The sequence below is a fragment of the Pelodiscus sinensis genome, chromosome 1 (genome assembly GCF_052426305.1).
Source record: "Pelodiscus sinensis isolate ZL-2025 chromosome 1, ASM5242630v1, whole genome shotgun sequence".
NCBI classification, from domain to species: Eukaryota; Metazoa; Chordata; order Testudines; family Trionychidae; genus Pelodiscus; species Pelodiscus sinensis.
In genome coordinates this window covers 233932787-233949351 of record NC_143052.1, presented here as the reverse complement: position 1 = coordinate 233949351, position 16565 = coordinate 233932787, and the positions used below count along the sequence as shown (strand labels likewise).

At 46.6% G+C, this 16565-nt stretch overlaps 1 protein-coding gene across 3 annotated transcripts in view; it reads left to right on the top strand.

The window, feature by feature from the left end:
* Positions 1–15416: 15416 nt before the first annotated feature.
* MGAT4A (alpha-1,3-mannosyl-glycoprotein 4-beta-N-acetylglucosaminyltransferase A) overlaps positions 15417–16565 on the top strand; it is a 126097-nt gene continuing 124948 nt past the window's right edge. The window contains exon 1 of one of the 3 annotated variants that reach the window (XM_075916644.2): positions 15417–15590. The gene's annotated coding sequence lies outside the window, so the exon portion shown is untranslated. Of the gene's footprint in view, positions 15591–15700; positions 15956–16565 lie in introns of those variants that run through there. The other 2 variants (XM_075916656.2, XM_006137401.5) reach the window with 2 other exon arrangements.

Below are 16565 nucleotides of genomic sequence, written 5' to 3'. Positions count from 1 at the left end.
ATTCCAGGAAGCCCGGGGCAGAGCAGCTCTGCCTCGGGCTTCCTGTAGTCAGCCGCTGGTAAGTTTCAGCAGCGGCTGACTTGGGGATGCCTGCAGCAGAGCAGCTGGTGTGCTGCTGGGTTGGTCCAGTAGCGCCACACCTCGGCGCTGTGGGACCAACCTGGCAGCCCCCCAGCTGCTCTACCCCAGGCCTTGGCAAGAAAAGCACTAGCTGCGCCCCCCTCCCCCCAGCAGACCAGGGAGACGCGGAGCGGCTTTTCTTGCCGCAGAGCACGCGGGCGGCAGGACCGCTGAGACGCGCCGCGGTCCCGCCGCCCACGTCCTCTGCGGCGAGAAAAGCCTGGTCTGCTGGGGGGGGGGCGGTGCACTAGCTGCGCCCCACTCCCCCCCAGCAGACCAGGGAGATGCGGAGCGGCTTTTCTTGCCGCGTCTTCCTGGTCTGCTGGGGGGAAGTGCCCCCCGCGCCGCCAGAGGCGGCGACAGTGGGGGAGGCACCCCGCACTAGCGGGGCCCCCCTCCCGTTTGTAACTAGGGGTCCGACTTAAGTCGGACTGACGTAACCTGGAGACTGCCTGTATATAAAAAACCAAAGGTTAATTCATGACCTTTTCTCAGAAAGTAATTTAGTTTTAATGAAATTAAAACACAAAGAAAAAAGGAAGTAAAGAACAGAAATCCTTAGGAGCTTTTTTCCCCCTTCCTCCCAAAGTGATGGACCATGTGTTGTTTAAAACCAACTCTTCTTACTGTTTAATGATCAAGTTCAAGTTCTCGAGGTGGCTATCACCCCAGTGCTAAAGTACTGCATATAGTGTAAATGAAATTGTGTGTTGTATGTTTCTGAATGCAGAAAACTGTAGATATTGTGACTTAACAGTGTTTACTCTTTTTCTTATTGTAATATAGCTACCTCTTAACATTTAGCTCAGTAATTTTAAGTAAAAGAAAATCACAAATAAACAATTTTAATGTTATATAACAAAATGTAATAAATACATTTTTAAGGCTAAAACGTCACTCTGGACTTTACTTCAAAATGGGACTATGCTATCTGTAGTGTTAACAGAGAAAACATTTACTAAAACTGTTCTACTTTTCAGAGACAAATAGATATTTAAAATCTTATCAGCAAAAATGTTCAACAATACTTTAGCAAACAGCATGTTATTTTGTGATACCATTAATAGCCTGTTTGTCTCAAAGAGTATAATAAAATTGCCAGAATGTTTGCTTTGTATCCATGATGAACACTCTACCGTGGGACACAAGGGTTAATTACAGAACTCTGTTTATGGTTAACTTCACAGGTTTGTATTGTGTGAAAAACAAGCAACTCTGAGAAGATTTGGCAGTGCTGCATCTTCCATAACATCCTAAGGTGAAATTCACCCATTTAGAGAGCAGGCATAGGCTATGTCTAAACTACATCCCTCTTTCGAAAGAGGGATGTAAATTAGGCAGATTGAAAGTGCAAATGAAGCAGGGATTTAAATATCCCGTGCTTCACTTGCATAATCGTGTCACAGCGTTCTTTTGAAAAAGGATATTTAGAAAGTGAAACCACCATCTAGACAGGTTCTTTTGAAAAAAACAAACTCTTTTTCGAAAGATCCAGTACTCAAAAAATGAGTACGGGATCTTTTGAAAAGGTTTTTTTTTTTTTTGAAAGAACAGCGTCTAGATGGTGGTTTCACTTTCGAAATACCCTTTTTCGAAAGAACGCTGTGATACGATTATGAAAATAAAGGGCGGGATATTTAAATCCCGGCTTCATTTGCACTTTCGATCTGCCTAATTTACATCCCTCTTTCGAAAGAAGGATGTAGTTTAGACATGCCCATAAGGTCTGTGGACTATTTAAGACTCCAGAATGGGCTTTATGTGGGTCTTACTGGTGCATAGGCTTTATGCTGGCTCTCTTCACATGGATGAATTTCACCCTCACTTTCACATTCCCAGCATTCACTGATGTCTCAGTAATTAGTGTAATATGTGAGGTTCTACTGTATGATGTTTTATTGTCTGACAAAAAATCTGAAATATTATCAGAAGATCTTTTTTATTAATTCTTATACCTGGGTAATTCTCCAGTACAGAGGTATTAAGGTGATCTGTATGTCTGTAATCCCTTCCACATGTTCTTGCTTTGCAATATCTTTCAATGGCCATATTTTATCTAAACCTTCCAGTTCTTTATGTACATTGGCTTTATTTTCAGAACCTCCCCTACCTAGTTTAAATGGAAGTTGTCCAGGAAAATGTTTAACAGTTTCCTCTCACCAGGATCCAAAATATACCCAAGAACTGTGAGTGAATTCAGTAAGGTCTGTGGAAAATTTTGTTAAAACAAAGTAGGTTTTGAAAACATTCTATCCTTTACCTTTGCTTTCTATACCTTTCATTGAGTTCATTCTGTTTGTGTCAAAAAAATTAGGATGGATTCAAATGTTTAATCCTTTGTAGGGTGGATTCTTTGCAAATAAAATTACACATGCTGTATGTCAGTAAGTCTAATGAATGGCATTCTGTTCTATTCAAGTTCTATAACACACACATGGCATAGTGTAATGGGGTGCTGCCCTAGGGAATAATGTGAGAGGCCAGTTACCAGGATCTTTGTGTCCAGGGAGGCAGATGAAGGCTGGAAAACAGTTGAATTAGTAATTGTAAGAGAGGAAGATGGTTCCATGAAGTCATCAGTGCCTGGGAGAAGGACAGTATGTGTGTGGAGGGGGAGGGAGAAGGCATCCCAAATGATTTTTTCTTTAATTGTAGAATGGGTGAGGAAGATTCTTCTATCTCAGCCAGTGCAGACAGGATGATGGGGTTGGATCAAGAGGCTGATTAGGGACTGAGCAAGGAAATCAACAGGATGCCCCAAGCACAGTCAGAGGAAGCTGCTGGAAGAGCTGTTTAGGAGGAGGGACTCAACCAGTTCCCAGCCCCAGGAAGGAGGGCTGTGTAATTCCTGAGTGTAAGGGAGAAGAGTTTGGAGGCCAGGGAAGCCAGGATTTGAAATACATGCCCTAGAAGGAGGGCTGTTAAATGCTGAACTGGGGGGAGGACACCCAAACCAGCCCTTTTGGAAGCTGTATTGAGTTCAATTAATTAGACTCCATGGGAAGGGGGCAAATACTATTTTAAAGACTCTGGATGCAAGTGTAATCTTTGGAGGTTTTTTTGAATTGTGATGGAATGTGGCCCAAGTTGCTGATTAGGCTGCAAGCCAGGGAGCAAATTGTTGAGGAACAGGATCACCGGGACACGAACAGGCGGGGCTGTAAAAAGGCAGGTAACTGGCTAGAAAGCAAGAGAGGTGGCTACTAGGGGAGGACAGCTATTCCCTGGAAAGAGAGAGGAGCGTTTGTGGCTGCAGAAAGGCAGGCTGCACACACCCCATAAGAGGAGGTTGTGGAAGAGCAGGTGAACCCAGAGAAGTGGGGAATCAGGTAGCAAAAATGGCAATAAGGTCATAGGCAGTACATGGCTAGGCTGCATGTAGTAGGGTCCTGGGCCTGGAGTCTAGTTTAGAGGGCAGGCCTGGGTTCCCCTACCAGCTACTGGGTAGTGGTTCAGGGCAGAGGAGAACTTGCTGGACAGCTGGTCTGGAAAGATGTGATTTTTCCCAGAAGGGGAGGGACTTAGTGAAGGGCCAAGTCACAGACTGAAAGCAGCAGCAGTGAGAGCAAGAGAGGCTGCATACAGAGAGAAGACAGCTAGAGAGACTACCTGAGAGATGGAGCTAATCCCAAGAGCAAAAAGCAGGAGGTGCCATGAGCAGAGAGGGAACCTCACAGAGAAACTGAAGCTCGGCATCTGCAGGATCATCTCAGGCCATTGGTGGGGGATCCCCTGGAATGGCAGTACCTGTCTAGAGTTGGTATCCAAATGCCTATTAATTCATACTGATGCCTGGTGTACCCACTGAATTCTAGACTCTTTATGGTCTGTTGATTTCCAGGAGTTTGTCATTAATCTGTAACTAATTCCATAAAGCTGCCCCTGAAAACAAAATCTATGGGAGAAATATTCTGATGAGGAAAAGACAGTGTAAGAAAATATAGGTGCCATCATGTGCCATGAGAAGGATCAGAAAATAAATCCTTGGTGACTTACTACTAGAAAATTAAATTCTACTCAAAGGATTGGGCAGGTTATTGGACTTGGGTATTGCTCCTTGTTGTCCATAGGGGCAGGTGCTGGGAGCACACATGAAATAGCTACTCACCTGTGGAAAGAGACCGGGACAACTTTCATGCTCTTATGTTGGCACGTGGAGCAGCATGAACAAGGCTAAGGTTGAGAGAGGAAATCAGAAAGGGAATCCTGGAAGGCTTCCTAACCACAATTCAGAATTCTGTTGTCCTGTATGATTGATACCTGCATAAAGTAACATTGATTACTCATGTGATGGTCCCTTTTAAACCAATTGACTGCATGAGTAAGTGCCCAACATCACTAAGGATTGCAGAATCATCAAGTAAACTTTCATTTCTTCACACTTTTCAAGAGAACCAATTAGAAACCCACATTCACCCCAGCCCTTACCCTGGCAAGTTTGTCTCCTGGACTAATGTCATCTCCAACCAAAAGGAGCAATGGAAAGTATCCACAATTATAGCAGAAGAATTTCAGCTAATCGCATCCCAGAAGAAAACTTTTTTTTCTCTGCCAAAATAACTTTGAGGTCCTTATTAACTCATTGGACCTTATTCTATATTCCCCAGGCAGGAGTGAACTTCTATGGGCATGTTATCTACACAGAGAGGGGAGTACAGAATAAGGTCCTGAGCATGTCCAATTTAGCCCCTCCATTGAACAGTTACTCACTTTTTTTATTCACCTGTAGCATTTGCATTTTAGAATAACACTGGAAGGACACACTTCAGCCCCAGTCCTGCAAATACACATGGGTAACGGTGTACAAGCAAATAGTCTTACTGAGCCTGTAAAATAACTCACATGTAATAAGTGTTTACTGAATTAGGCCCTGTCTTTGGAACATGCCTTTATTTACAGTGTTTCATTCTGACTTTAAGTAAGAATGACTAGCACAAAGAAAGCAGGAGGTAGCTGTAATAGTTCAGGAAGGCAGGGTGTGAATAAGCAATGAGATCAATGCATAGGAGAATACACAACCCTCCTGCAGTTTATTCCTCTTATCCAACATAATACCAGTGGAAAATCAAAAGCAACATCATCATCCTCTTTCCAAAACCCAAAAGAAAGAGAAAGGAAACACAACACTATCTGGTTAAAAAATAAAGAAGAAAATAATATTAGATGACATGGCCAACTACTTCTGGCTTAACAGAGCATCGGCTCTGCACAGAGAAGCTTCTTTTCCTATGTTATTATTTATTTCTATTACTGTAACCAGACATGAACCAAGACCCCACTGTGATAGGCACTGTGCAAACACTGAACAAAAAGAAAATCCCCAAGCAGCTTACAGAATGAGTAGACAAGAGACCACATCTGGCTACAGATAGACTAAGAGGGGTACCCTACGACATAATCAGACAATATTGGACAACATGATAAGCAGTGGCCTGAGCACACCAACAGTCTAACCAATGTCAAGACATTTGTGGGCATTATCGCAAAAGGAGAATTTTAAGGAGGGATGCGAAGTGGGTTTGCTGATGTTTACAAAGCGCTCCTCCCTAAATTGTCCTTTGTTGCTTTCTCAATTTATTGTGATGCCACAGTCCAGCAGTAGGCTGCCTGTTGCTGAATAGTGATAGAAATGTAGCTGTGTTAGTCTGGTGTAGCTGAATCAAAAAACAGGACAATGTAGCACTTTAAAGACTAACAAGATGGTTTATTAGGTGATGAGCTTTCGTGGGCCAGACCCACTTCCTCAGATCAAATAGTGGAAGAAAATTGTCCCAACCATATATACCAAAGGATACAATTTAAAAAATTGAACACATATGAAAAGGACAAGTCAAATTTCAGAACAGAAGGGGAATGGGGGGCGGGGGGGAAGGTAAATGTCTGTGAGCTAATGATATTAGAGGTGATAATTGGAGAAGCTATCTTTGTAATGGGTAAGGTAATTAGATTCTTTATTCAAACTCAGGCGTAAAGTGTCGAAGTTAAGCATGAATGACAGTTCAGAGGATTCTCTTTCAAGTGCAGTCTTAAAAGGCCTTTGAAGCAGGATGCAGGTAATCAAGTTGTTGAGACAATGTCCTTTCTGGTTGAAATGACAAGAAACTGTTTTTTCTTTGTTATCCTGTCTGATATCTGTTTGTGAGCATTGATCCTTTGGCAAAGTGTCTGAGACGTTTGTCCAATGTACATAGCAGACGGACACTTTCGGCACGATAGCATAAATTATATTTCTGGATGCGCAGGAATATGTGTTCTTGATCTTATAACTCACTTGGTTAGGTCCAATAATGGTATCAGCAGAGTGAATATGTGGACAAAACTGGCAACAGGTTTGTTGCAAGGGAAGGTACCAGGGTTGGTATTAGTGTGGTATGTTCTGTGGTTGTTGGTAAGAATCATCTTGAGGTTAGGTGGTTGTCTATAGGGGTATGTCTACACTACCCCGCTAGTTCGAATTAGCGGGGGTAATGTAGTCATCCGCAATTGCAAATGAAGCCCGGGATTTGAATTTCCCGGGCTTCATTTGCATGAAGCCGGCCGGCGCCATTTTTAAATGCCGGCTAGTTCGAACCCCGTGCCGCGCGGCTACACGCGGCATGGAGTAGCTAGTTCGGATTAGGCTTCCTAATCTGAACTAGCTGTACTCCTCATTCCACGAGGAGTACAGCTAGTTCGGATTAGAAGCCTAATCCGAACTAGCTACTCCATGCCGCGTGTAGCCGCGCGGCACGGGGTTCGAACTAGCCGGCATTTAAAAATGGCGCCGGCCGGCTTCATGCAAATGAAGCCCGGGAAATTCAAATCCCGGGCTTCATTTGCAATTGCGGATGACTACATTACCCCCGCTAATTCGAACTAGCGGGGTAGTGTAGACATACTCTAGGAGACTATGGGTCTGTCTCCCAGACACTCTTGGAGTTTAGTATCCTGTTCCAGTATAGGCTGTAGTTTATTGATAATGTGTTGGACAGGTTTAAGTTGGGGGCTGTAGGTGATGACAAGTGGTGTTCTATTGTTGGTTTTTTTTGGGTCTGTCTTGAAGTAGATGGTTTCTAGGTATTCGTCTGGCTCTTTCAATTTGCTTTTTTATTTCTCTGGGTCGGTAGTTGAGGTTTATAAATGCTTGGTAGAGATCCTGAAGTTTCTGGTCTCTGTCAGTGGGATTAGAGAAGATGCGATTGTATGAAAGGGCTTGGCTATAGATGATGGATCATATGGTGGACTTAAATGTTGATTTGATATGAGAAAATGGTGGTCAGGAAGTCAGCAGTGGGGTCAACGGCCACTGTGGGCCTAGAGTAGCTGAGCATTTGCAGTGCCTGGGAGCTCTGGGGCCCCTTTGAATCTCCAGGTCCTGGAGCAATTGCCCCTTTTGTCCTCCATGATGGAGGTCAGTTATATAAAAAAGCAAATTTGTGCTAGTTTTTCTAGGTGTTTCTCCCAATTATAGTTTGATCAAAGGAAATTAGCTTTCTAGATAAGTCTTTCACCTAGTTCCTGTTTGATAGGACTGCTACTGGGCTGTGTCTAGACTGGCATGATTTTCCGGAAATGCTTTTAACGGAAAAGTTTTCTGTTAAAAGCATTTGCAGAAAAGAGCATCTAGATTGGCACGGACGCTTTTCCGCAAAAGCACTTTTTGCGGAAAAGCGTCCGTGCCAATCTAGACGCGCTTTTGCACAAAAAAGCCCCGATAGCCATTTTCGCGATCAGGGCTTTTTTGCGGAAAACAAATCTGAGCTGTCTACACTGGCCCTTTTGTGCAAAAGCTTTGCGCAAAAGGGACTTTTGCCTGAATGGGAGCAGAATAGTATTTCCACAAGAAGCACCGATTTCTTACAGTAGGAAGTCAGTGCGTTTGCGGAAATTCAAACGGCCAGTGTAGAAAGCTGGCAAGTTTTTCCAGAAAAGCGGCTGATTTTCTGGAAAAACTGGCCAGTTTAGAGACAGCCCTGGAGTGCTCTGGAATAGATTTACCTCATAGATATAGGCAGGGAAGCGAAGATTTCTTTGCTTGCTTTATGCATCCTGATGGGAAAAGTGGTGACTCTAAAAAAGATCCCTCAGTTGAAGGTAATAAGTGAATTCAGGAAAAAGTGGAAGGACATGAGAGTAATTATTTGCAAAAGGTTACTGAAATGCTGCTAAAGTATAACTTAGAAGAGAAAATAAAAATCTTCCTTGCTGCTAAATAAGATAACCTTTGAGTTTTATGCTTCCACTTAGATGTTTATGATTGATTTCAATACAATTAGTCAGTATGTCTGCAGGTATAATCAGAATCTGATTATCTGTATCAATGACAAATTATGTAAATAGCTTTGTGGAATAAACCTGTCTTGGATCATCACAGTAGCTTTTGTACTTGGTGTCCTTGGCTAACTCTTTAATTTTTTTTTGGCCTTGTTCAGAAATCAGATTCTAATCCAGTGACATTCACCGGTTTCTTTCTGTAGGGGCTGGTCTATACAGAGATTTATGAGTTTTCAGATGTTAAGCTGATAGGATTGGTTCTTTTAGTTCAAGCAGTTGAGGCTTTTTGTTTTAGAGCCAATTCCCCAGGCCATCTATCCCACACAGGCCTTGGGAGAGAGTGGGTGAAGCCAGGTTTGCATTCACAGCTAGGTCCCTGCATTCTGCTTTTAGGCCCTACAAAGACTCCTTTGTAGTGCTTATAATCAAGCATGAAGTGTGCTGGCAAACACCTTCCTCTGAGGGCTTCAATATGATCAGCAGTAATTTTATCAACACCTGGGCTGCTAGTTAATCAGGATTTCCTCAAGACCTGGAATCTGTTTTCAGCTATCAGGTCTGTGGTGGCCACTGAGGTGGAAGACTGCCTTGCTGAACTAACAATACACAACACACACTTTCGTGTGCAGGTGGTTGATTCTGCCTTGTAGTGCTAGAGTTTGGTGCTGGCTGGGGTCACCAGCATCAGGGACCTCTTGAACTACATCCGAAATGTCACGGTGCTTGGCCAGTGCATGGGGTTGCTCTCCCCACATACAACCCCACTGCATGCTTCAAGAGAGAGGACAGCCTTGCCCTTCACGCTTATTTTAAGCAAATTCTTTGGGGGGCCTCTCTGCTCACGCTTGGCCTCCCAGATGCTGCCATCAGGTCCCCACTCCATGGGCTCCCCCTCAGCCTCTAATGCATACCCCTAAGCTGGCTGAAGGCATCTCGCAACCATGCCTCACTAATCTCTAGATGCACTCATGCTCCATACTCTTCACTTCCTGGCCCTCAGGTTCTGCTCTGACACAAAGTTGAAGGACTTCCTGTTGTCTGCAGAAAGTAGGGAGCCCTAGGGGTTCACCCTGTATTACACCTTAGTTCCATGGTCCACAGGGAATCTCATTTGGTGGCTCCTCCATGCAGCACCAATTACATTTGTGCAGTTGGTATGGTTCGTGGAATCTCCCATAACATGCTCCTCTTGCGAGGAAAAGGATACTATGGAGCAATTATGCAGAATGTGTCAGGCTGCAGTCTCTTGTTGGGCTCATCCAGAATCTCCTGCTGAACATGTATCACCACACTCCTGGGCTATGTCTACACTGGCACGTTCTCACACAAACTCTTTTGCAGAAGCGTTCTTGTGCAAAAACTCTTCCAGAAGAGAGCGTCTACACTGGCATGTGCTTTTGCGCAAGAGCATCCATGCCAGTGTAGATGCTCTCTTGCGCAAGAAAGCTCTGATGGCCATTTTAACCATAGGGCTTTCTTGCGCAAGAAATTCATGTTGCCTGTCTACACTGGCCTCTTCTGGAAGAGTTCTTGCGCAAGAGGGCTTATTTCTGAGCGGGAACATCAGAGTTCTTGCACAGGACGCCCTTATTTTATACATTAGAACAACAATTTACTTGCGCAAGAACACGTGGCCAGTGTAGACAGGCAGCAAGTTTTTGCGCAAGAGTGGCCATTTTTGCGCGAGATCGCGCCAGTGTAGACACAGCCCTGGTATTTGTGCTCTCCATTCATGGCCCCACAAATTTTCAAGATCTCCTTGTCAACCTCCCACTTGGCACTGGCCAAGATGGCTATTCACCAAACTAGAAGGACAAGGCTCAGTGGCTTGTCAGGAGAGTGTGTGTCTGCAATTGTGGGGCTTGTTTCTGACACATCGTTGCCTCATGTCTTTGGGCAGCATTCACTTTCACCGTGGACTTCCAGAGTATGCAATGAGCCTTCTGCTAGTCCTAATTTAACCTCAGTCAATATTAATGAACTTCTCAGCAAGATCTATATTATTGATTTGGTCTTTCAAGGAACAGATACACAGATTAATGAGCAAATTAAACCTCTGAATTCTGTCTACTTGAAATTGCCAGATTCAGTAGCTAAATTGCTGTATTGGGGGTTGTTTTTTGCTCACTCACATGCCATAGTTTGTATTGATTTCTGTGTTGTCCCACTTGGAGATTCCTTGGAAAGCAGTACATTTTGATGATGTAGTTATTGATTTTTCTTTGACAAATATTTTTTGAAAGATTTTCATACTGCAGATAAGTGTGGCATTTAATTATTGAGACATTTTATAAACATGTTTTTAAAAGACACACATTTTATGTTCTAAGTAATTAAACATTAGGCAAATGCCAGGAAATCCAGTCGTCCAGTTATAGGCAAAAATGCTTAGATGACATCCCAGTGTGTAGACTGAATTTGTTTATGATGGGTCAGTAATTAGCAGCAGATATTAGTTTTATCCTCAACCAGAAGTGGGGAGCCTTTTTTGGGAGAGGGGGCTCCCTGACCCACAGAAAACTCAGTCAGGGGCCATACAGAGGTGAAGCAAAAAAGAAAAAAACACACCCAAACTCTCACTGACATGGCCCCCAAGGAGAAAGACACTCACCACATTCTCCTCACACACCATAGCCTAAGAGGGCCCAGGTAAGTAGATTTTGTGTGCTTCAGCCTCATGAGGGACAGTGTGGGGATTGGAGCATCAGTACAGGCTCCCCAATGCTGGGGTGGGGGAGGAAGCACCAAGCCTTGGGGATCAGATCCAGGCAAGCCAGGGGCCACATCTGGCCCTCAGGCCTTAGGTTCCCTGCCCCTTCCTAAACATTGGCTTAGGTGAAATGGAAGGAGTTATGTTATAGGTTTAAGGCCAGATTATAGGTAGCCTCAATGTAAGAGGGATGGAAAGTGAAACTTCCCCCACTCTTTTCACTTGTGCCTCCTGTTTAACAGCTGACCACATCACAGTTCAAATAATCCCGTGAGTGCTGGGCAACTCAGAAATGTTCCTAGAGGCACTGCTTCCCTAAAAAGAATGGGGAAGACTCTGGGGTCATGCCTAGCTACGGAAGTGTGTGTGCACATGACAGCCTCTCAGAGAGATGCAGTGACCATTTGCAACAAGCGCTTGCCCTGAAGTAGTGTGACTCTGCAGTCCCCTGTTCAGTGCTGTGTTTTAGGGGCATAATCTGGCCCTACATAGCTTTAAGATTTAATTATGTGTGTATATATACTTAAATTATGGTGTAGTATGAGGCACCTTGAAGTTTGATGCTTGGTTAACACATTAATGAATACACTCTATGCGTCTGTATACTGCAGCAAGAGTGCTGTTGTATTATTAAAAACATGTCAAATGTTATAATTTGTTGTAGATTTGTTTCTTTCAAAATAGGAATACTAGAAAAACAGAAATACTATTCATGACATGCATATGCTAGCAATATAATGTTTGAAGTTATCAAACTTGTCATCTCAGGCATTTTATCAACCTCAGAAGCAGTTTATTAATTGTTTGGAGTAGTCTGGCTGCCAGAAATTCTTTTGAATTTCATTTGTGTTTATTCTTGCTTTTAGGGCCAGTCACAATTCATTCTAATATATGTATAGCTACCACTGTGTAGGTGGGAGCAGCATTCATCTCCATGGTCGCACAGTATTTAGGCCCAGATCCTTCAAGTTATTAAGCACCTAACTCTTGATGACTTCGGCGAGAGTTAGGTGCCTAAATATCCTTGAGGATTTGTGTTTTGATGTCACTGAGGGACTTTAATATTGAACAGTATTTCTTTTATAGGATGTAATATTGATAGCTCACTTAAATTGCTGTACAGGCAGTCCCCGGGTTACGCGGATCCGACTTACGTCGGATCCGTACTTACGAACCGGGCTTTTCTCGCCCCGGAGGACGCGGGCGGTGGGACTGCCCAGACGCGCCACGCTCCCGCCGCCCGCGTCCTCCACGGCAAGAAAAGCTGCTCCGCGTCTCCCTGGTCTGCTGGGGGCTCCAGGGAGACGCGGAGCAAAGCCGTGGAGGACCCGGGCGGCAGGACCGCCCAGATGTGCCGCGGTCCCGCGGGGTCCTCCGCGTCTTTGCTCCGCATCTCCCTGGTCTGCTGGGGGGGGGGGGCCCAGCTAGTGCGCCCCTCCCCCCCAGCAGACCAGGCTTTTCTCAGGATGCCTGTGGTAGAGCAGCTGGGGCACTGCCGGTGGGTCCCGTAGCGCTGCTCTCGGTGCTACTGGACCAACCCGGCAGCACCCCAGCTGCTCTGCCCCAGGCGTCCTGATTCAGCCGCTGCTGAAACTGACCAATGGCTGACTACAGGAAGCCCGAGGCAGAGTTGCTCTGCCCCAGGCTTCCTGGAATCAGCCGCTGATCAGTTTCAGCAGCAGCTGACTTGGGGATGCCTGGGGTGCTGCTGGGTTGGTCCCCGCAGCACTGAGGTGCGGCGCTGCGGGGACCTACCTGGCAGCACCTCAGCTGCTCTGTCCCAGGCGTCCAGATTCAGCCGCTGTTGAAACTGATCACCGGCTGATTCCAGGAAGCTGGGGGCAGAGCAACTCTGCCTCGGGCTTCCTGTAGTCAGCCGCTGGTCAGTTTCAGCAGCGGCTGAATCTGGACGCCAGTTCCGACTTACATACAGATTCAACTTAAGAACAAACCTACAGTCCCTATCTTGTACGTAACCCGGGGACTGCCTGTACTTCCATTGACTAAAATGGCAGTTACCTGTATACCATAGGGCTAGATTTGGGCCTTGGGCTGGCATCTAATGTTCCTACTGGATCTGTGGAAAAGGAAATAGCCTACTTAATTTATATATAATTTCAGTACTGACTTGGGGTTGTTGGCTTTTGTTAACACTAATATTTTTGTCTGTCTAATAGGTTCATGATTTTTGATGCATGTTTGTTGGTGCTTGACAGTAAATCTAGACAGGTTTATAGCTAATAATTAGTCTGTAGGTTCCCTGTTTGGGATTTGTCATTTGGCTAAAATGGTCTAAAATCTCCTAAAATGTAGGAATCTGCACCTATACCCCTACTCCCCAAGACTGCTCTTTGATCAGGGGAAGGAACCTGGCCTTGCCTACCTTCTCCATGGTGCCTTTAGCAGTAGGGAAGGAACACTGGCTGACCCTTCACCTGCTGCTAACTAAAAAGAGAAAGTGTTAACAGAGCATGGAGAGGAAAGAAGGGGCACCAGACTATGAAGTGATGTAGGTAGGGATTCCACTCTGTCACTGAGGAAGGGGGATAAGAATGCCTCAGGCTTGGGAAAAGTGTGTGTGAGATGAAGGGGGGGGGGGACTGAAGAACCCAGGAGCTGCAGGAGGAGAAGAAACTATGTGAGGGGATTGAATTGGATGCTGGAGAGCAGAAATAATTACTGGACGGTCAGATGTGGGGCGGGGGGGGAGAAAGCACTGGGTTAATCTAAACTACTACATACACACCCTCCCCCCACTGCATCTATCTTGGAGGCAGCAAGGCAGGAGCTAGTTTCCACAGAGGCAGCAGCACAGAGGGCAGGCAGGAACCACTGCACTGGATCCTTCAGAGCCACCTGTCCTCCTCATGCCCATGCTGCTGCCTCTGATAGAGGGGCTCCAGGTGGCACTAGCCTCACTTTGCATGTAGGCTCCCTAGAGCCACCTGCCTCTCCTTGTTGCTTTCCAGAGGCATGGCATGTGTGGATGTGTGTTTGGGACAGAAGGGGGGGGAGGAGAAACACACATGGGAGCTTATGCCCAGGGGGAGCCATCTTAAAAGACAGCTCCCTATGAGCGCCAGCTCCGTGGGTAGGCCGAGCATCTATAATGGTCCTGTATCAGAGGCAGCAACACAGGAAATCGGGGGCTCCACAGGAGTGAGGCCAGGAGCATACTGGCCGCCAGCTCACCCATGGGAAAGTATTTTAGTAAACATGTAACTTCAAAAAATTTTCAGTCACACAGTGACTACAATATGTAATGTGCTTAGTAGGGATGTAAAATAATTAAAAAAAAAACAGTAACCAATTGAAACACACCCAGTTACACTGTTAAATGCTCTGCAGACTGGCAGGAGCTTAATCAGTAAACAAACATAGCTGATCAGCTGCCTGCTCAGCTCTTACCCCCAGGGCTACGTCTACACTGGCCCCTTTTCCGGAAGGGGCATGTAAATTTCACCAGTCGTCGTAGGGAAATCCGCGGGGGATTTAAATATCCCCCGCGGCATTTAAATAAAAATGTCCGCCGCTTTTTTCCGGCTTTTAAAAAAGCCGGAAAAGAGCGTCTACACTGGCCCCGATCCTCCGGAAAAAGTGCCCTTTTCCGGAGGGTCTTATTCCTACTACTTCGAAGTAGGAATAAGACCCTCCGGAAAAGGGCACTTTTTCCGGAGGATCGGGGCCAGTGTAGACGCTCTTTTCCGGCTTTTTTAAAAGCCGGAAAAAAGCGGCGGACATTTTTATTTAAATGCCGCGGGGGATATTTAAATCCTCCGCCGATTTCCCTACGACGACTGGTGAAATTTACATGCCTCTACCGGAAAAGGGGCCAGTGTAGACGTAGCCCTACTGGCTAGGGATGTATCACTTGGGGCAGCTTGCAGAGCCGTGGCTGCCTGGGTTGCCAGATGGTTTTAACAAAAATAGCAGACACCCTTGACATAACATCACCATCTACATCACATTTTGAGAAAATACTGGACATTTATATTTTCTCAATTTGTTGCTGGAACAGAAAGCTCAAATAGCAAATACTGGACTGGCTGGTTCAAAACTGAACATCTGGCATCCCTACTGGGGGAGGGGGGAGATATGCCAGCTGTTTCGGAGGGAGCTGCATTGCACAGCAAGGCACCTGCTAGCAGGCCCATCAGCACACATCCATGCCGCCACACACAATGCACCGCTCCGTCGCGCGACATTCTATTTATAGCCCGAGAATCGAGAGTGACAGACGTTCAAGCCAATGGCAGGGCCCCTCTCTGCCAAGTTGGCGGTTGGCCGGCCGCGGCCAATGGGCAGCCCGGCGAGCTGGCGGAGGCGGGCTCTGGGCGTCGCGGGCGGAACGAGCGGCTGCCGCTCTATGGGGTGGGCGGAAGCGGCGCGGGCTGCGCAGCTCGTGGCCCGGCGGGAGCCGCCTCAGCCCCTACCGGTGAGGACGCGCGAGCAGCGGCTGCTCCGTCCTCACCCGCCCCCCACACTCCGCGCGGTAGCCGGGACGCAGGTGAGCGCGGCGCCCGGGACACGCCCCCTCAGTCCCGAGTCCCCGGGGCGGGCAGGTGGGGGCTCCGGGCTGAGCCGCCGGCGGACCCTGCTCGCCCCGTGCTGTTACCTGGGGGGAGGGGCTGCCGCGCGCGCGCCGGGTTCCTAACGGGGTCTCCCCGCCCTGGCGCGCTGCGCGAGATGGGCTGGGATCGGGGTCGCATCTCCGGAAGCTCCTCCCCGCGGCGACAGTTATTTAGCGCCGCTGCCGAAGCTGCCTGGCGGGGGGGCGCGTGGCGGCGATTGGCAGGTGCGCGCGCTGCGTTTCCCCTTCCCCCCCCCCTCTACCCCGGCGGCGTGGTGGGGTAGCGAGCTACGAGCATGCGGGTAAGAGAGAAACTTCCTCCGCGCACGGATGCGAGCAAGACCGGTCAAGGGAGCGAGGGGAACGGGGTCCAGCCCTCACGTCTCTTGTGATCTAGGGGCTGCCCGAGGGGTTTGTTCTTGCTGCAGTGCTGGTGGTGCTGGCCTCGCCTCCCGGGTTAGCTCTGCGTTGCTTTTCGTTTTGCTAAAGTTGTCATGGTGGTTACGTTGTTTATCAGTCTTGAGCTGCTCTGCTAATGCTCCGTGAGGATACTGTTTTTATGATTTGAACGTGATGCACATGAGGCTTTCTACAAAGTGACTTACAAATGTTAGCTCTAATTCTCAAACCCATCCTGTGAAGTAGGCGCTGGCGCCTTCATTTTTACAGAGGGGGAGAACTGTACTAGAGAGGTTTCCTGCTTGGAGGCAACAGAGACAGGCAGTATCGACTCGGATGAGGATGCATTCAGTTTTCATTCCCAGTCTTGTGCTTACACCCCTTCTCCCAACCATAAAAACATTAAAAAATGCTTTAATAAAAGGAAAGCTTTAAAAAAGCTGTAATGAATGTAAAGCTCTTGTTTTCTTTTTAAATAATATATAACAGGTTTTAAATGCTCTTTTGCTATTG